This window comes from Lepisosteus oculatus, chromosome 1, assembly GCF_040954835.1.
Source record: "Lepisosteus oculatus isolate fLepOcu1 chromosome 1, fLepOcu1.hap2, whole genome shotgun sequence".
Classification (NCBI taxonomy): Eukaryota; Metazoa; Chordata; class Actinopteri; order Semionotiformes; family Lepisosteidae; genus Lepisosteus; species Lepisosteus oculatus.
The window spans coordinates 39,279,488-39,303,919 of record NC_090696.1 but is presented as its reverse complement, the minus strand read 5'-3'; positions in this window follow the sequence as shown (position 1 = coordinate 39,303,919).

The following is a 24,432-nucleotide window of genomic DNA, read 5'->3' as shown; positions in this document are numbered from 1 at the left end:
CTGAAGAGACCAAAATGGCATTTGGCCAGACAATGAGCAAAAACTGCTAATTGCTGGGGCAGTTCAAGACAGGGCAGCGCTTGAATCCTGCCAATAAAATGAAACAAATGCATGCAAAAGCTGAGCATTAGTAATTTTCCATTAGGCAAATAGATTGCATATTTCTGTTATAAAAATAAAAGGAAATATAACATAATTATAAACAGTATATTATTTGTACAGACACCTTACAAAAATAAGTAATGCACAGACCATTTACTTAATCAAAAGAGAATAAACTAAAAGATTAAATTATTATTATTTTATTTGAATGACACTTTTGATGCACGGCAAGACATTGGTACTATTTATAGACCCACGTATTTTATTGGAGCAGTTTGAAATACCTCAATATTATAACAGTAGTGTCCTGCTTTAAATCCACAGCCTTCCTCTTACGAATCCAAAACCAAAATCACTACTCCGTACACATTGCCAATGCTGGTCTTCTTCAATATAGAGACATCATGCTAGGTACAATCTATCTCAAACCATACAGTTCTTCACCTGCCAGTTAGCATCTTTAAAAAGATGCTAAATAGACTGGATGGCCAAGCATTCAAAAAATGGTTTGCATAAAAAAACATTTAAGAGTTAATTCATACTTTAAATTAAACATTAAATATAATTTCAATTAATATATTTGACTTAATATTCAAAAGACAAAAATTAGCTAGAAAAAAAGTTTCTGTTTATAAATTCATCTCAAAAGCATGTTTGATAAATTAACTAACTGTCTCTGTCACTTTCTGCTGCCCGTAAACATACAATCCCATCATAAATATAAAAATTTGCATATCCTTTTCAGTGTTTAGTAAATAAATTTTAAATGTTAAAAACCAATTCCTTTTCATCTGGAAAATGCATGGCTAATTTTATTTTCCTTTTCACCATCAATTTTTTAAATGTGTTTAAAAATCTGAGATGAAGTCATTTATTTTTAAGTTCAAAACAAAACAAAAAAATGGGCATTTCTTCAAAGTCTGAAAAATGTGAAAAGCCAAATTCTACCCATTTGCCTCTGGGAGCATATAATACACATACATTAATTAAAAATGTTAAGCTGTGTATGAGAAGAAATAGTCTCCAAGTTCATTCATCCATCTACTTTCTAACTTCAATACAGGGTCACAGGGGAGCCACGGCTTCTCCAGCAAGCAACAGACGCAAGGTAGGATACACACAGGAAGGGACACATCACAGAGCACACACAAAGACACACTCACATCAGAGCCAATTTTCCCAGCACCCAGCCGAAACTCACACAAAGGGTTGAATTGAGGGCCGCAGCTCTGTTAAGCAGCAATGCTTACCTGTGTGCCTCTGTTCCACCCTTCATTCAACCAATCAACTGTCATTTTTACATGAAAATAACTCCCTTCTTACACTATGTCAAAGTGCAGAACAAAAATAAAAAGTACAAGAGTAGAACAGAGCTAAAATTAAATGTAAAAAGAAAATACATAGAAGATCATTTGACTAAAATTGACTAAAAAAGTATCCATTAGTAAAAATGCAACTCAGAAGATACAAGATCAGTAGGTTTTATAGTAGTCCATAGCTTTACAGTGCTTTAAAAGAGTATTCACTCCTTACAATCATGTTTCCTTTTAAAGTATCTCCCCATCCCCACCAGTCAAGACTTGGTGGAAATACCTCTGGCAGCAATAATATTTGCAGGTATTTTTCAACAAGTTATTACCACCTTTGCACAGCAGGATCATGGAATTTCTGTGCCTTCTTCTTTGTAAACTTTCTCAACATCTAACAAATTGGTTGGTGAATGTTGGTGGCCAACAATTTTCAGTAGGGATGATGTTGACTAGTTGATGTGATGTGATGAATTTGTGTCGGATGTAATGCTTTGTATTTTGAGTAAAGTATTGAAGAGTGCCAGTGGTGGTGTGCCAGTACTTTGTTAACATGTTCAAATCATTGCTTCTTGTTGACATTCTGGCAGCATTATGTGCAAGATGTAGATGTTAAATATGACAAGAGATACATGAGAATGGTATTATAATAATTTATCCATGAAGTCATAAAAGCATGCATTCGTTTTAAATAACTGAAATATCTTTAACATTGTGTCTTATAATCAGGTTTGTTGTCATTTGAATGCATATGGGAATCAGTGGAACATGCCATAATGCCAAATAGACCAATAGTGTCTGATAGGTAATTATGTACAAGACATGTATCTGGAGCCCACAGTTAATAAAAAAATACTGATTAGTTACTATGTTAGGATAGTGTAATTTAATTAATTACTGTATACAGGTCCATGTAGAGATATCTAGCTATACAGCATAGCCGGAGCCTATTCTGGCAAGCAAAAGGCACAAGGCAGGATACACCCAGGAAGTGATACCAGTCCATCACAGGGCACAGACAGACACAAACAATGACATACACTCACTCAAGGGCCAATTTTCCCCAGACAACAGTTAACCTACCAGTATGCTTTTGAACTGTGGGACGAAATTGGAACATATGGAGGAAACCTATGTGAACACAGGGAGATGATACAAACTCCATGATTTTTTTATTATACATATAAGTACAGATGCAGCCATTCAAAACAAGTGGGCCATACCGCATTATTTTGCGGTTCGCTTTACGCAGTCTACCGCGAGTTATCGTAAATTCTAGTATAGTACCACAAGTAAAATAATAGTATCCGGAATTTCCGCAAGGTGGAGCTAATAAAGCTCAACCTCTCATGTTTGAGCTGTCGCCATCAAAGTTTTTAACGAAGATATTACTAATAGTATTAATAATGAATGACCTTGGACAAGCTGTAAACTCAAAGTATGGTCCTGGTCCACATTCTTTTTTTCATTGACCGTCTTTGTAAATGTAACACCACGGCATTTCACAATCACGCATTTGTTTCCAATCATTCTAAGTACAATAATTTTTGAGAATCTCCGATTCACCATGCCTTTCACATGCTCATAAAAGAGATTGATTTAGGAACATAAACATATTGTATGCAAACTGTACTGTATACAGTATGTATATGTATATTTAATGTCTTTACTGTGCCCGTTTAAGTATTGAAGATTTATATGGAATTTACCCTTCGTGGTTTTAATTCCCTTGTTTTGATGAATCTCCTGGTTTTGGACTTACTCATGTTTTTTTGTTTTTTTTATTAATTTCTTTAGATACGCGATTCCATATTATATTCCCTTTTAATCAAATTCTAAAAGCATGCTTGTTGCTCTCGACTCTTAGAACAGAGGAAAGTTCTGGCACTCGGACACACTGGCCGTTCCGTGGTTGTCCAGGCTGAGTCTCAGGATGGTCAGGAGGCGCGCTGCGAGAATGTCCTGCCCTTGGGAGCCTTCTGCTCCTGGGCCATCCTGCCCTGGAATTCTCCTTTGAGATTCTCCCTTTCAGAAAAAAGTCCACTACAGGCTCTCTGTGTTGCCTGTTTTTACCTGGAGGAACTTCAGCTAGTTCATTGGCTGAAAGTTCCATGGGCATCAGAGTCCCACGTGGGTTATTTGGCCCTACCAGTCCCTGATTGGTTGATCAAGGTGAGATATGAGTCACTTACTCCTGACACTTAGGAATGCAGTCCAGATGTCCATCTGGCACTCCCTAGACAGATAGGCGCCAATGGATGACCATTGATCATGATAGCCAGGCTTAGCCAAGTGCATCCCCATTTGGGAGCTGTCCCTTATCAAAAGAAAACATCTTTAATTCAGCCTGCATGAATAGTTTCTCTGTGGCTGCACCACAGAGATGAACAGAGAGATGGGGCCTCATTTGGCAAAGCACAGCAACACTTAATTCTGTCTTATTAACAGGCATTGCCGCTACACTCCTATTCTTTTTATGCTCAGCTACTAATATTTCCTTTTAGTGGTAAAATTCCATATAAATATTCAATACTAAAATGGGCACAGTAAAGACATTTAAATCTTTCTACGACTGACCAACTCACCACGAGTGCCCCTGTCAACCAATCACGTACCGCGGTATTTTGCATCATCGCGCTTCACGATGCACGAGGCCATAGCCAATAACCTCCGGTACGTGTCTGTGCCACGCACTTTGAATGGCTGCATCTGTATGTAAGTAAACATTTTTTTGCGATGTTTTGACTACAGTAATGTATAGCTTACTAAATGTAATGGGAGCTAATGAAGCATACAGAAGAGTATTAAAGAGTTACTGTATAAAATAAATGGTATGCTGATCTGACAATCTGTGGGATAAACTTTAATTATTACTTAAACACTCCATCCAATATCCTTTGATTGATACTTCACTGATTATATGTAGAGTAAAATAGCAGAGCATCAGTTTTGTTCCCAACATCTGGCTCAACGTGAAACCTTAAGTTTCCATAAACATTATTTATTTCAACAAGCAGTACCCTAAACTAATATAAGAGAATGATGCAAATGCATTCATCAGCAGTTTATTTAAGGGAGAAAGAATGGAACCAGAATGATTTGCTCATTAGGTAGAAGATCATCTGAGAAATAAAAAAACGTTATGACTAATAGACTGATCTTTTATATTTAAAAGTCTTTCCAGCCAAAAGAGATATATTAATTCAACTAAGCAAACTGTTTTCTGTCTCTTATTCAATCTTATTCAACATAGTCATATAAACAGCACAGTGGTATGCAAATGAAGTTCAGTGAAGTTGATTTTTGTGCAGTGTGAATGATAGAATAAAATGACATTTTCCTGCACTTCAATTAAAACCTTGCAGTGTTTTAAGAACTAAAATGTATAACATGTTTTCAATTACCTCATTTTTGGAAATGTGTGGGTGGATGTGGAATAAATCTTCAGCACATGCTAGATAATTGATACTGTAGTTTACTTTTACTCATGCAGGTGAGATTTTTCTTTGATGGACTTATGTATTTTATGCATTTTATTTTCCCTTTCCCTTTCACAGGATGAACAATCTCTTCTCAGAAGACTCCTCAATCAGTTTTGTACCAGTCCCCAAGAAGCTGGACAACCCCCGAGCTTCCAAGACCCTTTCTATGCACAGGAAACACAGGTCTAACATCTCCCAAGGAGAAACTCAGGCGCTCCAATCTATCCGCAATAGAGATGATATTGTCATCTCTTCAGCTGACAAAGGAGGCACTGTTGTGATGTGGTGAAAGGACCTATATATTAATGAAGCCTCTAGACAATTAACCCACACTTCTGCCTACTTTCCTCTCCAACAGGATCCTACCGCTGACTTCTATCAGCAGCAAGGGGCTCCCACACAAAGCGAACCCGCTCAGTGTTCAATATCCTCAGGTATCCCAATTTTACCTCCTCCCAAAAAACCAGACACCCCTGGACGCCCCATCGTCTCAGCATGCAACTGTCCAAATACTCATATCTTGACTTTTCTCAACAGCCTTATGAGACTGCAGGTTGAAAGCCTTTCTTCATATATTAAGGACACCAACCATGCCCTCCAACATTTTAATGATTTTCATTTTCAGGGCCCAGAATGCTACATTTTCACCATGGACATCACATCCCCAAAATTACGGTCTTACAGCTTTCAAGCACATGCTGGACAAACGCATGGTGCTTGATCCATCCACCCTTGAACGCCTTGCAGAATTGGTATTCACAGTTAATGCATTCTTTTTCAATAACCTTTTTTACCAGCAAGTTAGTGGAGTCGTCATGGGCACCAGAATGGGACCCAGCTATGCCAATATTTTTGTCGGCTGGGTAGAAGAAAGCTTCTTTGCTTCCTACACTGGCTATGTCCCTGACTTCTACAAGCGATACATTGATGACTGAATCAGTGCCGCCACATGCTCTAATGACCAGCTAGAGCACTTTCTGCATCACTTCAACTTCCACCCGTCCCTCAAATATACATTTAAAATATCCTCTGCTACTCTTCCGTTTCTAGACATAAACCTATCCATTAACCATCCCCAACTTTATTACTTTGGTCTATTACAAACCCACTGATTCACATAGAGTTCTGTACAACTCATTTCACCCCAAACACACTAAAAACCTTCTCTCTTTTTCACAGTTCCTTCGACTACGATGACTCTGCAGTGATGATGTCGATTTCCAAAACCAAGAACTCAAAATACACTCTTTTTTCATCAGCAGAGGATACCCCACCTGTGTTGTTGACAGGGCCCTCACCTGAGCCAAAAACAGCCATTAGACTATCAACTCAGTCGGAACTTCCAGCCTTACAACCACATTCCTTTGGTGCTATCCTCCCACCGTAACACACTCTTTTTCCCCAGGACCAATTTTGACAACTTTCCCATCCTACAGGATGATCCCTCCATTGGAGCCCTCTTTCCTGACCGCTCATCATCTCATTTCATCAATCACCTAATCTGTCTAACCTTCTTGTTCACAGCTCCCTTGATTGCCTTTAGTAATTATCCATTCCAGGCACTTTCCCCCTGCAACAGAGCTCACAGTATCACCTCGAAGTACATATCTAACACCACACTCATTCAAGGCCCATGAGGACAATTCCGGATAACTCAGATGACATCTTGCACCTACAGCAACCTTATTTACTGTATCTCTTGCAGTAAATGCCCTGCCATCTACACTGGGGAAACAGGAAGGAGACTCGAACACCACTTCAGAGAACATGTTAGGGCTGTGAAGATTAAAAATGTCTCCAACCCCATAGTTTCTCATTTCACCCTTGAAGGCCATGATCACACTGATCTCTCTGTCTGCATTCTCAAAGTGGGGTTTCTTAACTCCTATAGTAGAAAGACATCAGAAACTAAAATTATCCTGAAACCTGGTTCACACCTCCCCCTTCTCTCAACGACAGACTTGTTTTCTTCTAGTTTTCTCTATTCATTTGTAGGTTTCATTTCACACCTCTCCTCACCTCTCTCGACCTCGCACCACTTGATTGGCCACTCTGCCTCTCCCCTGCTTCTGCCTCCTCCTCTCTCCTGGCTTTTGTTTTCCCATGCTATATTATCTTCGCCCTATTTTACTTACACCTGAAGAAGGCTCCACAGCCGAAATGTTGTGTTTTTCTTTCTTCTCTTTTCAGCATGGAATAAACCTATTACTTGTTCCTTTGCAGCCTACACATGCTGACGCAGCTACCCACCTGAACTACATTTTATTTGTACATATTTTAAGATTTATTATCTGAATATTTTTTGTGGAGTTCAGAACATGTTATTAGAAGTATTGTGTAACAATAATTAACAATTCCTTATACTTATATAACACTTTTCTGGATACTCCACTCCAACTGTGTTACAGGTAATGTAAATGGGGACTCCCTCCATATTCTTTTCGAGAAACACCCTTGCATTTTTAATAACCACAGAAAGTAAGGACCTCAGTTTTACATCTCATCTGAAGGATGGAGCCTTTTTAAAGTATAGCATCCCTGCCATTATACTGGAGGTACCCCCTACTTGCCCCACTAACACCTCTTCCCCAACAGCAACCTTCACTTTCCCAAGAGGTCTTTCATCCAGGTACTGGCCATGCTCACACCTGCTTAGCTTCAGTGTGTTGCCAGTTGTGAATTGCAGGGTGATATACTATAGCTGCTGGCAAAGGTGATATAGTTGCCTGGGTAGTTGAAGAACTACAGTATTAGTTACAGCCTGGCATTTCTGAAGTATAAACAAGATAATTTGTTAATGTGTTCACTATTTTATGTTTGTTAGTTAAGATGGATTTCTACAGACATGAATTGAACTAGCCAAGTGACATAAATGGTGAATAAATCTCCCTTTTATGTCATTATAAACAGAACAAATGTACGGGGGTACAGTATCAATTATTTTGTTTGTTGTGGTGCCATCAACTATTCACTATAGACATGTGCATACAAAATCAGTCTTATCACACAAGAGAAGTAGAAATTAGCAGAAAAATTGAATAAAACAGGATACACAATGGTTATCAATGGAATGTTCTCCCGTCAAATGAATCAATGTGGATGGCCTGGCTGGATGGACAGTAAAAGAATGAGAAAAAGGAAAGAATGGATAGTACAGTAGTTTGTCATTTCATCATCAGTTCAAGTGTTTTACTATTTACTCAACAGAAAACCATACTGTACATATTAAAAGATTCAAGCTAATTTTTTATTAGAGAAAAGGTCATAAAATGGATTCTGGCTAAATGGGTTTTGTCATTGGACTGGATGTGCCTGTTATTTGAATGTAGGTAAATATAAAATCACACGTGAATTTCTATGGAGTTCATAATGAATACTTTAAAAGCAAATGATATGGGGCTTTTATTTTGGAAAAAAGAAGGGACATAAATAACAGAAATTGTATATTAAAAAATCCGTTATTTTACAGCAAAAACGTCTTTCATTGATTTTTGCTGTATAATTGATCTCCTAATATTAATGAGAAAACAATAAAGAAAAGGATTATATTTTAAATGAGTTTTGTAGACATCTTTATTCAGTAGTGACTTGATGGCAAATACCTCTGTTTTAATCAACCATTAACACAATGAAGAACTAATACAGATTTTGCACTGAGGGCAATAAGGTAGAAAAGTGTTTTGATTGGCAGAATGGCATGAATGACTATTGAAAGTAATTGGTTAATGGGCATGAAACTACAATTAATTAGAAGTAATTTACTGTATTAAATAAGCAACATATTCAAAGATCATATGGAGGTATTATCTTACAAATCATGTTCTCACCGTAATTTTAAAAGAAGCAATGAATAACATTTTTGTCACACACTCAAAAGCTGAATAATGTCTGTATTTGCAAATGACAAATTTTCAATAAAGCAATAATAACTTTTTTAAAGGATATTTCATTTATTTAATTGCATTTTTATCTTTGAATTTTTAGCTGTATTAATGTGAATCTGTCTTAAAATTCTTACAGTTGATCTACTACAGCTTTAGGTAAGATGTTTAGAGGGTTTACAGTACATTTCTGGACACAAACATTTTGCATTCATTTCCAGTAATTTAATTATCCTTTTGTTCTCAGAATAAGTTATCATGTCATGTGTTTGGTTCACAAAAATGTCAGAGGCTGAAACTATTTATTTTGCTTTCCCAACATTTTAATAATTATTGTGTAACATTTCGCTTATGGTTGGCCCCCACCGTTGGGGACACAAACCCAGGCCTCCGGCATCACTCAACAGGGACCCAGCCTGTTGAGCTAAAGGGAGATCTCTCTTCAGCCCAGCGGCTGTGGGTTCTGCTATCACAGGGAAGGGCGGTGATGTCACCGCTCTGGTAAACCGGCTTTCACACAATGGTGGCCGTAAGCATTACACTCTCCCCCACTTAACTCGCCATCCTCGGCAAAAGGCCATCCCACCCCACTGCTGACACCAATGTAACGCTTCGGGGTTCAGGCGGGCACCCTTGCTGTTGCCGCTTATGGTCGGCCCCCCACCGTCGGGAACTCGAACCCGGGCCTCTGGCGTTACTCAAAAGAGACCCAGCCTGTTGAGCTAAAGAGAGATCTCCCACCAGACCAGCGGCTGTGGGCCCTGCTATCACAGGGAAGGGCAGTGACGTCACCGCTCTGGTAAGCCAGCTTTCACACTCAATGGTGGCCGTAAGTGTCAATATTGTTACTACTTATAATAATAGAATTATCATTGTTATATGTACTCTCCTACCTTGGGCCCATTGCTTACTGGGATTGGCTCCAGCATCCCTGTGACCCTGAATTGGATGAAGCTGTTAAAAATGAATTGATGATAATAGTAGAGGAGTTTATTATCATACATACATGTATGGTACATTGGAATTCTTATTCATGCTGATCTCTCAGGACATACACAGTACAGCAGATGACACAGTACATAGACAATACCACACAATGTAAGCAGTGCATTGCGACATAATAAATAATACACCCAGCACAGTAAATATGTAGTAGAAAAGAAAAACATGGTGCATAGTGCAGACATTCATTGAATCTGAGGCATTGCAGTTAGTTGTTAAGGATGTGCACTGCAGTAGGGTAGAAACTGTTCTAAAGTCTAATGGTCTTTGCTTTAATAGTTCAGTATCTCTTGCCAGAGTGCAGGGGGAAGAACGGTTTGTGGTCAGAGTATTTGGGATCCTGAATGATTGATGGGGCTTTATTGCAAAAGTAGGTGGTGTGCATCTCACTGATTGGTGGTAAATCACATCCTATAATCCTCTGTTGTCACAATCCTTACTAGGAATAAGTCAATTCCTGATAATGGTATCCTGATAGATCTTCATGTGCTCTAAAAGCACAGTTTTCTTGAAGATTCAATGTTCAAGACTATGTTTTGATGTAGGTTAAGCATGAATATGAGTTTATGTGGTTGTGGTTGGTCTTCTACATTGGATGCATAATAAGGAATAAATTGGAATTCACACAAATGAGCCAGAAGTGCAAAAAATTAAGCTACATTCATTAATCACACAGTGGAGTTAACTGATTGAGAATATCTGGATCTGTGTCTGTAGTAAAGTTGTTGAAGCCTTTTGACTTATTGCATGACAGCACCTGGAGGAAATCTACACAAACACAGGGAGAATATTCAAACTCCATTAAGATTAGATAGATAGATAAATGCTAAATAAACATAAGTAAAATAAATCATAATGGAATGTTTTAATATAGTGAATACTGTACATATTAAATATGTCTGAGCCAGCAATATTTCTTTACTGTAATGATCACATTTCAGTTGTATTTTATTATTTTTTAATTAAGTGAGTTTGTGCTGTGTTCTTTTAACAATATTTTAAAATTATTTAATTAAATTAAAGCAAATTGCTAAATTAGTTTTAGAGAACCTCCACTGCATTTTTTAAGACAAAGTTAAACAAAAATGTTAGATTTTTATTATTGTGGAGAAAACGAAATTTCCCCTGTAAACACTGCTAGTCCTAAAAGCCGGGCTCACTATATGAAGTCATAAACACAATAACAGAAAGATATAATATAATATAAAAACGAATTCTGAAAGAATATGAGATTAAGAAATCAGGAAGGGGCACTAAAGCATTAGAAAATTTCAATTGCTAGAATCCCCCAAAGGGAATATGGTGTCTGGGAAAGGAAGTTAAAGATAAGATTAGCCAAACAGTGACAAGTTTGTCGATTACTTTGCTTAGTCTATACTTTATCATTTTCAAAGGATTCTAGAGCCTGCCAGCAAAATACAAAAAGAAATTTTCAAAGCAAAATAACAACCGGGGTGATTTTTTATATATGCGCAATTGCTGTAAACCTGCTACACATACTCCTTTTTGTTAGTAAATGGAAAATACTGTAGAGTACAAAGTAGTTAGAGGAGATCTAACTATATTTTGTCAAGCGCTGGACTATTGGTGGAGAATATTCCCAGTGGGCAAAAGACGTATAATATATGTCTATTAAACGCATACCTTAGACGTCTAAATGTGGTCTGCAATTCGTCTAGAATGAAATTCTAATATACGTCTAACGTTATACGTCAATTATACGTCTATGTTTAGACGTTCATTATACATAAATGGTTGGAGTTTTATTGTACGGATAAATTTAGAGGACTATTATACATATATGGTTGGTCAATTATACGGATAACTTTAGAGGTTTATTATACGTATATGGTTAGAGGTCTATTATACGGATAACTTCAGAGGTCTATTATACGTATATGGTTAGAGGTCTATTATACGGATAACATTAGAGGTCTATTATACGTATATGGGTAGAGGTCTATTATACATCAAAGATAGGTTTTATAGGTGTAGAAATAAGTAAACCAAGCCAATGATTAGGTTTAGAAATTTATTCTGAAAATACACATTCACACCTGAAACATATGTATTTCAAATTATACATTGTATACAATCAATCAACAATCAACATATGGGCAATAATCATAAAAAACACAACTAGTCTTAAACTTCAGCTACAAATTCTGGTAACATGGCAATATACAGTATAGTAATGACAAACACAAACTAATTACATTAACACACTAACTCAAAACCACATTTTGATTCAAATATACATTTTAAAATGTACAACTTCTATATTTCCAAGAAAAAAATATTACAATGGAATTTAAGACGATTTTTGTCCACTATTTGCAAACCCTGTCTAATTGTCCTAACAGTTAGAACCAAAAACCTATTATTTTCAGTGTCCAGATCTCCTGGCCCCCTGCCTTGCATATGCATTCTTCAAGTAACACATTGCGTGCTCCTTTATTTCTTTTTCTGTTGATGTAGGGTGGGACTTCAGCACCGCAGCTAGGAGAAAATTATATAATATTACTTCCCAAATAAATGATGATTAATATCTTCTTTAGTATAATCTAAAAAATGAACGGTTTACTAAGCTCAAAGCTGAAATAAATGTATAAAATTTGGCTTGCATCATAGCAGTTGAGCAATAAAGTCTGTCCTAATTAAAGAGTACCCAAAGTTTGAAAGTACAACATAGAATAAGAATAGAGAAACGGCAAAACGATTTTGTGTTATCTTCCCCATTCACACTATTTTTATGTGCCATTTTTTGCTTATTCACGTACTATTTTAATCAAAATAATATTAAGAAAGATCTGTATGTATTCAGATAGTATTATTATTGTTCATACTTACTCGTCAAAAGAGGATTGCTGAGATATTTGCGGATATACTTCTACGTTTGAAAAACGTGTCCAAAATGGTGACCAACGAATACTAGCAATGCATTGTGGTATATAACTGGAAAATATGCTGGGTTCGATATTTTCTCAACGTATGCGTTTATTAATGTTGTCGATATTATGGTTGAAATTTAACATTGATAATACATTGCGGGTATGTGCCCCCTGCTCTGAGCTGATGTGCAATTTTAATGCATGCAGTTAGTAAGGATCGGTCACTGTTGTATGGTATTATATATAATGACATTATGGAATAGGATGGGGACAGGCCTGGCATCACGGGGGGAGGGAGGAATGTCGCCCCTTCAGTTTTGGGCAAAAAGATTTACCTAACTTAATTTGCGCCCTAAAAAAATTGTTGTACTTTGTCAATGATCAGACAACACTAAATGACACGAACAGTCACTCAGTCTGTTTGATGGGCAGGAGGGCTATCCGTCCAGGAACTGCACATATCAGTGTCGTTATTGAGTGTCAACATTACGATCCTGTTTGCTCAGGTGGACCGATTCCTTGCAGTAGTTTATCATTATACTTAAAATTGTTATATAACTAGGACTAGTTATAGCAGTCTGTGCTTTCTTTTTTTTTTCTTTCAGAAAAAAATTCACGGACGATTCAGAACGTCCATGTAGCTGCAAAAATGAACGCTTATGGTACTTTTCGCTCCAGGCAATACAAACCGTGAGAGTGACGAAAAATGTGAAACTGAACTTAATTGCAAATACCAGATTGCTAGTCGTTATCTTCTATCATGAAGCACAAATCAATGGCATAGCTGCGAGATTTTATTTGGGTAGCTGCACCGTACAGCTCCGTTTCAACCGAAATATCACCCCCCCTCAGAATTTCAGACTCCCCCCTACAGATTTTTCCCCGGGCACAGCGCACTGATGGGGGACGGGGTGTCCAGGAAATGATATCAACTTTTCTCAAGAAAATAAAAATAGAAACTCTATAGGCACTCAAACATTTTACTATTTTTTTCAGGCAGGTGGCAAGACCCCCTCCGCAAAACCCTTGTATGCCAGGCTGTGTGCCAAGTAATTAATTTATTATATTTACTATATTTATTATACACGTGTAAATTAATTACTGCGAAAATAATTTACTTCGTACACTGTGCAGAGTGCCGTATACTCCTAGTTGTGGCACACACGATACATACAGTAAAAAGCCTCAGGCACTGTGTTAGATGTGTTTTCGACGTTATATATGCGTTTATTAATGTTGTCGATTTTACGGTTGCAATTTGACGTTGATTATACGTCGGGGCGACGTATATATACGTATAGCCGTATTTTCGCCGTGAATATACGTATATTCGACGAATCAATGCCCACTGGGTTAACAGATTTTAAATGAATTTAATACTTTATTAGAGGATACTTACTCCATCAACCCCTGAAGTGCTGCCTGCATTTGGTACACACAGTGTTTAATTGTGTACCACTAAGTTCCACTATACAGTTCCACTATACAGAAGATCAAACTGTATGGGAATGAAAAATGGGAAATTGCTTCCATGATTAAATAAGTGGGAGATTTTAGGAATTTAGGAAAAAAGATTCAAGACAATAGTTTACCATTTGAAGGACATCCGACAGCAACTTGGCCCTTGTCAGCGTTCTATAGCATTGGTTTGTAATTGTGGCCCAGATGGAAACATGCCATCTGATATGAACACCAATGTTATGACCCCAAGTGTCTAGGGGTAAAGGGGTGTAACATTTAGGATGGTTTTGGATGCAGATGGGTTTCTGGTGAGGGACTTAGGAAGCGTTTGGTGCAAAAGTGATTTATTTTAAAGTCAGTAAGTGACTGGTACGTCACTGGTACAAACACAAAAACACAAAGGGAAAGAGAACTACAGCAGTGCCAAAGAAAAGAAAATAACAAACAAAATCTGGCTAATAAATTGTGGGAAAGCTGACCTAACCGCCAAAACAAAACCTGATACACTCAGTCTTCGGCGTCTCCTAACACCCTAGCTAAACCTTCACTAACTACCCAAAACCGTGCAAGAAAAAAGGCACTCACCATACTAGTGTTACTAATACAAAGATCAACTACATGTATAGAATGTACCCGACAACCTTAACCAACCCTTAACACAAATGTTCACACAAATACACAAGTGAACTACGAATACAGATAAGGGAAAATGAGAGTAGACACATGGAACAAGGTACAAAAAAACACAGAGGTTGATATAATACGTTTGGGCAAGGTAATGGCAGACTAAAGGATAAACACAAACAAACGAAAGTACAAGAACACAAACACAATCCAACAAAGCTGAAAGCTATACGAAAACACACACAAGAAGCAAAAATGAAGGAAAACAGAGGGAAACAAAGTTGTAGCAAAACGAAAATGAAATGAAGCTGAGCCGCGCAGAACCGAAGTCAAGTGAAAGGACCCTTCATTCTGAAAACCTCCAAGTTAGATACCGAATAAGCTGAGTTCTGATTGGTCGAGAGTAGATTGAAGATGGCGTAATATGGAAAAAATGGTGTAATGATGGACCAATAGGGAGGGAAAACAATCAAAGTCAGGAAGTGTGGAACATACTGATCAAGGAATGCCACCTGCTGATCCAAGAACACCAGCTACTAATACATGAACACCACCTACAGATCTACAGACATCACCTACTGATCCACGGATGCCATCTACTGATTTACAAATGCCATCTATTGATTCACAAACAGCACCTATTGATCGAAGTACACCCCTACAAATCCACGAACATCACCTACTGATCCAAAAACACCAGCTAGTGATCCACGACCATAACCTACTAATCCACAATACCACCTACTGATTCAGAAACACCATCTGCTAGTCCATCAATATCATCTATTGATCCACAAACACCACCTACTGATAAACAAGCCATTTGCAACAGCAACATGGCTACAAGGTCGTAATATCTCCGTGTCATGTGTGAAAAATGATTTAAAACTTACAATCCTAACTATATATTATTTAACATCTATACTGTATGTGCCATCATTAAATGTGTTATCTTTTTATTCAAGAATTAAGAATAATATTTTTATTAACATAGTGTAGCTTCCCTACTGGGCATTTGACAGGAGCACATCCTGGCACTGGAGCGGCTGACCCTGGAAATTAAAGATGCTTCTAGAAAGATGACATGGCTCATCTGCTTGTTCCAGGGTATTATCTTCAACAACATGGTGTTGTAGCTTGTTTCTTACTCCCATACTCCCCATACCTTTGTGTAAAGAAATGCCCCCATTTCTAAGTTTTAAATGAACTTTCCAGTAGTTTCCATTTGCATTTAGTTTTGTGTTTCGCTGTTGATGTAATGTTAAAAAATATTATAAAGAAACTGGATATTCAATAACCTCCCAGAGTGGATTTTTCCATTATGTTTTTCAGTATTTATTAACGTGGAAAAATATATAGACTTTATTTAATAGTGAAAGTTACAGACAAAATCCTTGAGACAAAAGAGTGAAAGCCTCTCTTATTGATTGGGTGATGAAAGAGGTGAGTAAGCAATAGAGCTGATGATTTATTGATTGTAATTGCACAAGGCATCCCACTGAGAAACACCATACAACTCAAGAGAGACTCCTTGTCTGCTGTAATATACCAAACAAAAGCTTATGCAGAAAATAAAATCAAAGAACCAGCTCAATGCACAATAAGAAAACAAAAATACTTAATAAACAATCAAGTAAAACTTCACTGAGGTTTATCAGTGCTATATGGCATGTTGTCTGAACTCATCATTTTTCTGTTGTCATCTGTATTTCCAAGGGTGAGGAAACCAAAGAGATTTTGACTGAAAAACAAATAACACTTTATTTACAGATTGTGCTCAACAAGATCAGTGCCCTAAAATGAACCATGTGATCGGAATTATGGAATAACTGGACAATAATGTTAGTAAAACAAGGTGTTTAACATTTCTTTTATTAAAAGACTAACTGAAATCATAATGTGTTTAACTTAAAACACATCAGAATCGCCTAGTATAGTGTTAATATTTTCTTAATGTTAATAATGTTAAAAATGATACTCAATAATTGGGACATACTGTAATGTCTTACAAATACCACAAAAAAGTACTTTTGTGTAATGTGTATCATATCGTCCAATATTTGTTCTTACATTTTACAAAAACACATACTTGACTACAGACATGTGCCTTTACAGGTGAATTAAATGTTTTCATTACATTACTTTTGAAAATATATTAAATTAGAGTTTAAAACTATAAAATACATGTATTGGTTTCCTGCCATTTATTTTGAGTATATGTCACTACTACTGAATTGATTTCAAGGACCAACTATGAAAGAACATAGAGACAAATGGTTTACATTTAAAACACTTTAGACTCTCCAATGTACCTACTGGGAGACTTTAAACTTTTCACTGCCCAAAGGAGACAGATAATGATGAAGTAAGGAAAGAAATTTGGAAGATATTGATTTGCCAACGCAAGGTCTATCATTCAGGCTGCCTTAATTTGTATGTCAGTCTAAACAGATGTTTTGGTCTCTCTTTAAAAAACAGTGTTGTTAGAAGAAATTACATTCTGGGAATTTGGTCACTGAGGTTGACTAGGTACATGTAAAAGCAGTTCTTATGTGTGAATGGTAATGGGACTTGATAGAGAATATGCATGTCTCTTTTCCTCACATTTGAATTTCCCTTATCATACCAACTTAGTCTTTTTTGGCAAAGTTGCTGTTATCACTAATTATAGGCCTATGTAATTACTGAATGATCAAAGTTCTTATGTAATTTTTTTAGTTCTATGCAAGTTTTAAATAACTGTAAAACACCTACTTCATTATTTCAGGAGGGACTCGTGCAATGTTAATTTAAGTAATTTATTGCTATTAATTATTGTTTGGAAGAGGAAGAGAAAGATTATTTAGGGTGAAACATAGGCACAGTTCTTTGTATTGCTGCCTCACAGACATGGGGATCTGGGTTCTTCTCCAGACCTGGGGTGTGATCTCTGTAGAGTTTGTATATCATCCACATGTTGACATGGCTTTTCTCCGGGTGCTCCAGTTTCCTCCCACAGTCCAAAAATATATTATATTCTGTCCAAAAATAAACTAGATTAATCAACGTCTGGGAAAATTAGCCCTGGTATGAGTGTGTGGATGTCTGGATTTGTATCTGTGTGTGCCCTGCGATGGACTAGTGTCCCCTGCAGGGTGTACTCCGTCTTGTGTTTGTCGAAATAGGCTCTAACTCCCACACAATCCTGAATGGAAGAAGCGATTAGAAAATGGATGCATGGGTAAAAGAGGAATGTTATATAAAAATAATATACCATACGAGGATAATTCCTTCAAATAACTATTAAAACATTATCAAGAAATTTAACTAAATGCAATGTTTCAAGCATAACTGCTTAACATTTTTTGTATGGATTTTGTTCTTTTCAAAACCAGTTTCAACACACATAAAGTCTGATATCTTTTATTCCTCCATGTCATTTTTTTCATGTTTAAAATTAATTATTTAATTGGTACTGGATACATCAACCTAATACAGAACTTACACAGTATTCATTAAAGGCAACAGTGTAGCTTTAGGATAGGGGTGCAACTTTAAGCAGAAACCAATTTCTTAGGATCTGTTTAGTAAGTAAAGAAATATTGTTAGTCTCTTCTTGTGGTTGATGTGTGAATATCAGCGGATGACAGTGAACATAAACAATGCATGTAAGTTTTAGTTTTAGAGACTAAGCAAAATGTATTTGAGATGATGAATTACATTTTACCAGAACTAAATTTATAATAATTTACAATTGTCCCAGGATAATTAATACTATAAATAAAAGTATCGTTTGATAAGATGCTATTTGTTTGAGTTTTTATTAATTTTGGATGTTTTTGGATTCTAGTGATATATAATTAATTCAGATCAATATCTGGTATGTCAAAGACCTGACATTTAGATTAAGATGAATAAATTAACAAGATCAAATGCCATTCTATTGCCCCTTTGTAAGTTTATGTAAAACTTTTTCTGTTTAAGTTTGATTGCAAACCAGCTGGCATAATTTGATCCTTTTCTTGAAATGATTATATTTCCCCATGGTCTCACATGATTCAGTTTTTTGGCAGCAAAATCAGCTAAATTCAATCCAGGTTAACACACTGGAACGATTGAAACGAAAGCAGTGAAACTATGCCTCCCATCTGTAAAAAGTAATTTTTAGGTGTTCCAATATTGTCTTCTTTGGATCAAATTATGGAATGACCTTAAAAAAGCAGTCCGCAGTTTTGTTTGTCTAAATATATATAGTGTACTTTTCTCATACATTTACACACAAATGAGTAAAACCTTAATTTATAGACCACATTTCAAGTGGTATATATATATATTATTATTGTTGTGTATCTACTTCAGATATTTCTCATTCTATTTTTATTATTAATATTTATGCTCTAATTAGCTACAACAAATGTCATCTACCAGTTTTTGTCTCAGTCTTGAATGTCACCTAATTTAAAAAAAAAAGATTTTTCTGTTTCTACTGTCTTTGCTAATCCTTCTTTTTGGTATTATCTGCAAACTTCCCTGATTTATGAACTATACAAGGCTTGATAATTGATAGATATGAAGAACAACAGTAGTCCTAATATAGATCCCCGTAATACTCCACTAATTACATCACCATAAAAATACACCAATGATAAATAGAGCCCAATAAATTCATTATATTACAATATCAATAAGTGGCATTATGCAGTATAGAGTCAAAGTTTCTTATGTACAGAATGTCAGATTACCACAGAATCATGGTCATGTTAGAAATGGATGAAACAGTAGATCAGGTATCATCATCTTTGAGAATGAGTGTAAAAAGAGAACATGTAAGATAATGCTTAGTTTAGTAGTTTTACATTTAATGATAGATTTAATTTTATTTAACATGGATATTTTCAGATTCTTCAATACCTTAGCTAGGAAACAATACATTGTACATGCATGTATGTCAATCCGTCACCAAATAAAGGATGTTTTTATTTATCTTTTTTTTCCCCAAGATAATTTATGGCTCTGTGTTAGTGTTTATCTTGGGGGATCTTGGAGTTACAGATTAGTGTAGTGTAAATGATAGTAGAGGGCAAAATAATGTGTGTATGCCTTAACATACTTGGGACTTTCAGTTGGAAAATAAAAATATTTTTTATAACAATAAACCAAAACCAGAATTACAATCAATGAACAGTACACTGTAAGTTTACTATATAAAAAATTAAAAGCATGGATATTTACCTTTTTGACATTTCAGATAATTCTTATATTTTCTTAAGTGTATTTTGAAAAGAGCAGCACAACTTGTGGTTCAGAAATGAGTCTTAATTTATATTTTATTACCAAGTAATTTTAAAGATGACACAATATATAATACAACTTGCACAATCTTACGTGAGCTGTACAGAGTAGAATACAGATAGAGAATTCCTGAGTGCACTAGTTGTAAAGTCAGATGCAAACAGATGGCCATGTTTTTTGGCGGGCTTATCCCAACATTAACTGTCTGTCTTTGAAAGTTTATGCTGGTTATGCATGTTTTTAGAGTTTTACCATTTCAAAGACTGCTGTAATAAAATAATCTTTCATGGGAAATGAGACAATGCTCTTTATCATGTCTAAGTGATTATTTAATACTTATATGAAATAATTTAACCTACGGAACATTAGTAATTGTGATGAAACACATCAGCGATGTACTGTATTTCCTTCATTTTCCAGTTTCTAAAATTCATTTTTTTTCATGACATTAAAAAAAAACGTATTAAATTGTTGACAGTACTGAGGTAATATAATCAGAAAAGGAATATGTGAAAGTCAAGCAAGATGACGTTTTTTGTATAGTTTTCACACAAATTCCTTTTTATTAAAGAAAGGTGTGGAGTATAAAATTGGTCAATCTGAATTTAATATTTAATTGAAATTTTCGTTTAAAACAACACTTTTTCACTTGGAAGGTTCAATATAATTATTCAGTAAGGTTGAATGCCATAATATTATAGCAGAAGAAAATGACAAAGCTGGAAACCAATTGCAATCTAACATTACATTCATACGTAATGTCAAACTGTTTTAACTAACATCGTATATACTGTACATACGGTAGTTCTGAGAAACTCACTTATTTAGCACTCAAAGGGTATCAATTTAAAAATTACATATTTTTATTGAAAAGGAAACTCAATTAAATTGCCAGTTCATCAGCTAAAAAACATATACTAAGACCAATAAGAAGATGAGGCTTAATGTAGTACAGTACATTTGTGGGAAAAGACTTTCATTAAAAGAAAGGCAGTCTGCTTCTTGTGGTAGATGAATTCCAGTCCCGGGTGGTTGCAATAAAATATTCATTTGGCTCAGTCTTTTAGAATTTCTGAAAGTTAAGTTTCAATTTAAGCTTCTTAAGATCTGCTTTCTGAACATTTTAAAGCCCTGCCTTGTGGTATTCAAAAAACACACAATAAGATAATGGGAAAAAGCCAAAAAATCTGAGAATGGGAGAATTTTTGGACAACAGCATGTCGAGCAAGAGAATGATTGTAATGATAATAAATAGGCTTTATTTAGGATAACATTTGCCAACTAATTATGATAAATCCAAAAACTATATTAGCAATAAAATGAGTTGTTTAAAATGAGGGAAATCCTAACTATTTTCAGTATGTGTGTAATCAATCAGCTGAAATACAGAAATGTAAAATTGCAGTCTGAGGTTAGGGAAAAGGTTAAAGTTTAAAGGTTATTAGATCCCAGCAGCTTTATGTCAGTATAACCGGTTATCTCTGAAAACAACCATTAATCAAATCTGCACACTTTCTAATAATAGTTTACATAGTTAACTCTATGAAATTCTTCCTATTTGTTGAAAAGCAACTGCATTACATGACTTCCTTTGTAACTAAGAATGTCAAAACAAAAAATTACATAATGAATTTACACCTTAAGGTTATGCTCCATATGGATGTTTTCAAAGATTAATGTCTATTTAATATTTTATTTATCAGATGTTCTTCTGATTACTTGCTGCATGTTTTTAATCCATGCAAACAATTTATATAAAGAAATATTTGTATATATCTCTTTTAAAACATAATTAAAATGACAATTACATCTGTTTAGCAGTAGGTTTGTAGCAACATTCTCAAGGAGCTTAAAATATCAACTAAAAGTTTGTTTTCCAAAGGCCCCTGAGAGATGTGAGCAGAAAGTCAGTTCAGAATTTCCACCAGCTTAAGTTGCCTGACTTATTTTTAAACAAACCTGCCATTTACCACAGGATGAACACAATGACCTCAGCCTGAGCTATTTATGAACACCATGATTACTGAACTGCAGCATTATGTAAAGCTTTGCAGAATCCTAGCACGTCTATTCTAAAAGAATTTGCCTTTTTAACCAAGCAACATTTGATCATATTATTTGCTTAGCATACTTTTTATGTAAAAATTATTATATTGTTTTTGCTTTTTGTATTTTTTTGTATATGCATTTGTATTGAAGATTATTTTATCATCATTTTTAATATTCTTTCTATACAGTGTATAAATTTCCCAAAAACATAGCTAAATATTTGCTAAAAATCAGACTAGTTCTTCACACTTAATTAAATAGGTATCATCTTTAGATAGAACAAAAATTGTTTTTCATCTTCAAAATTAATTTAATAATGAACAATTCACTTTTTTAAAGAATGATTCATTCATTCTTACTAAATTTAACATTGTTCAATATAAAACTTGCATTAAATTCCTTTAAGAATACACAGTATATAATTTGAGATTCAAAATTATTTTGATATAGTATATATAAATTATAATTTAGTATAAATCAAATTTTATGCATATACATCTTTAAAATAAAGTACATTTTTTTAATATGGATTAAATGTTTTACTATCATTTTAATTTACTTAAATTGACCATGAATGACACTTGCATGACTTGCATGACTTTAATCCTGGTGATGATCAAGAAAGTACAGTACACAGGAATCAATATGGACCCTCTTATCAAGAAATAGTGCCTTTGTGCTAACAGTATGACAGAGGAGAGAGTTTTTCACCTTAAGTAGACATGACAGCAGAAGAGCCAATTCCTCTTTAGTGATGAATCAATGTTTTATGTAGACTACCATGATGAACATCAGCAAGTGTGGTGAAGATGTGTGGAATAATAATTGTTGTGTAGAATTCACCAAATGATGGGGAGGTCTAAGTGTGATGATTTTGAGAAGATTGTCTAGCTGCTACAGATCTCTGCTTGTAATGATTGATGACAAATGGACTGAATTGCACTGCATTGATTATGACCTGGGATTTCACTAGCTGCCCTTCCTGTGAGCCCATCCTGATGTGACAAGATTCCAGCAGGACATAATGAGGCAGGTCCACATGCTGCTCATGTAACAACACCTTTCCTGTGTGAAAACAATGTGTCAGTTATGTTTTGGATGCTCTGCTTGCGTAACTCGAGCCCCATAGAACATTTATGAAGTCATCTGGGGTGTCAGATTGCATCTAGGATCAGAATCCTACAAAACAGGTTTTATATTTTTAAAGTGAACATTTTACATTTTACCAGTGTACCAGAATGGCCACAGGCTGCAACTGTCACAGTAGAGCCCTTGTTGATCACCTCTGTAAATTACAAATGTGGCACTGTGGCACAGAAGTTAGGGTATCTGTTGTAAACTTCAGCAAGGTACTGTACTTCATATGAAATCACCTGTGTGATTGAGTGCAAACATACTGGTAACTACCAAAATCATAAAACACTGGAGTTGAGGGATTTACAGGTTCCTGAGTTAATTAAGCATTTAAAATCCCTTTATGCTCAGAGAATTGTATAAAATGATGGGTGGGCCAAGTTGTTCATTATTTTGGTTGCCAGGCTACAAGTGAGATCTTAGTGACTTTGAGAAAGGAATGATTGTTGTGTCACGTTTGGATGGAGCTTCAGTAATGAAAACTCAATGTGCTAATATTTCACAAGGAAAGTGGCTACGGTAATGTTGGCATAGAAGAAAAGGAAAGGCATCCTTAACTAGGGGCAACTGTGGATACTCCTCGTGATATCTGTGCAAGGCAAAATAGAAGAGCAACTCTGAATCAGATGATTGCAAATATTAATCTAAGGTGCAAGCAGGCAGTTTCATCAAGTACAGTCTGTTGAGAACTTCACAGAGAGGGATACTATGGTAGGGTTGCAGTGAATTAACCCCTTATTTCACATAAAAATGCACTTTTGTAAGTAAAGTGGTGCAAAAACAAGGGCAATGATCTACTGAGCAGTAACAAAAATGTCATATGGTCAGATGAGTCATCTTTCACCCCATTCTCAACAAGGGGACAAGTACATGTGTGGCAAACATCAAAAGAAGCCTATACAAGTTCTCATGTCCCACATTGAAGGGTTCTTGCAGATTGTTATAGTGTAGATAGCATTTTCCAGGTATGGTTAAGGTCCACTCAATCCCTAGAGGGTAAGGTAAATGCCAATAAATACAAAGCCATTCTGAGTAATCTTTATGGTGAAGTATTTCTCTCCCGAAGGAAGTGGAATCTTCCAGGATGTCAATGCCCCCATCCACAGGTTACAAGTGTTTTCTGAATGGTTTGATGAGTGTGAAAATGATATAAGCCATATGCCATGGCCGTTCCCGTCACCAGATCCCAGCCCAATTGAACACTTATCAGAGATTCTTGAGTGGCTTC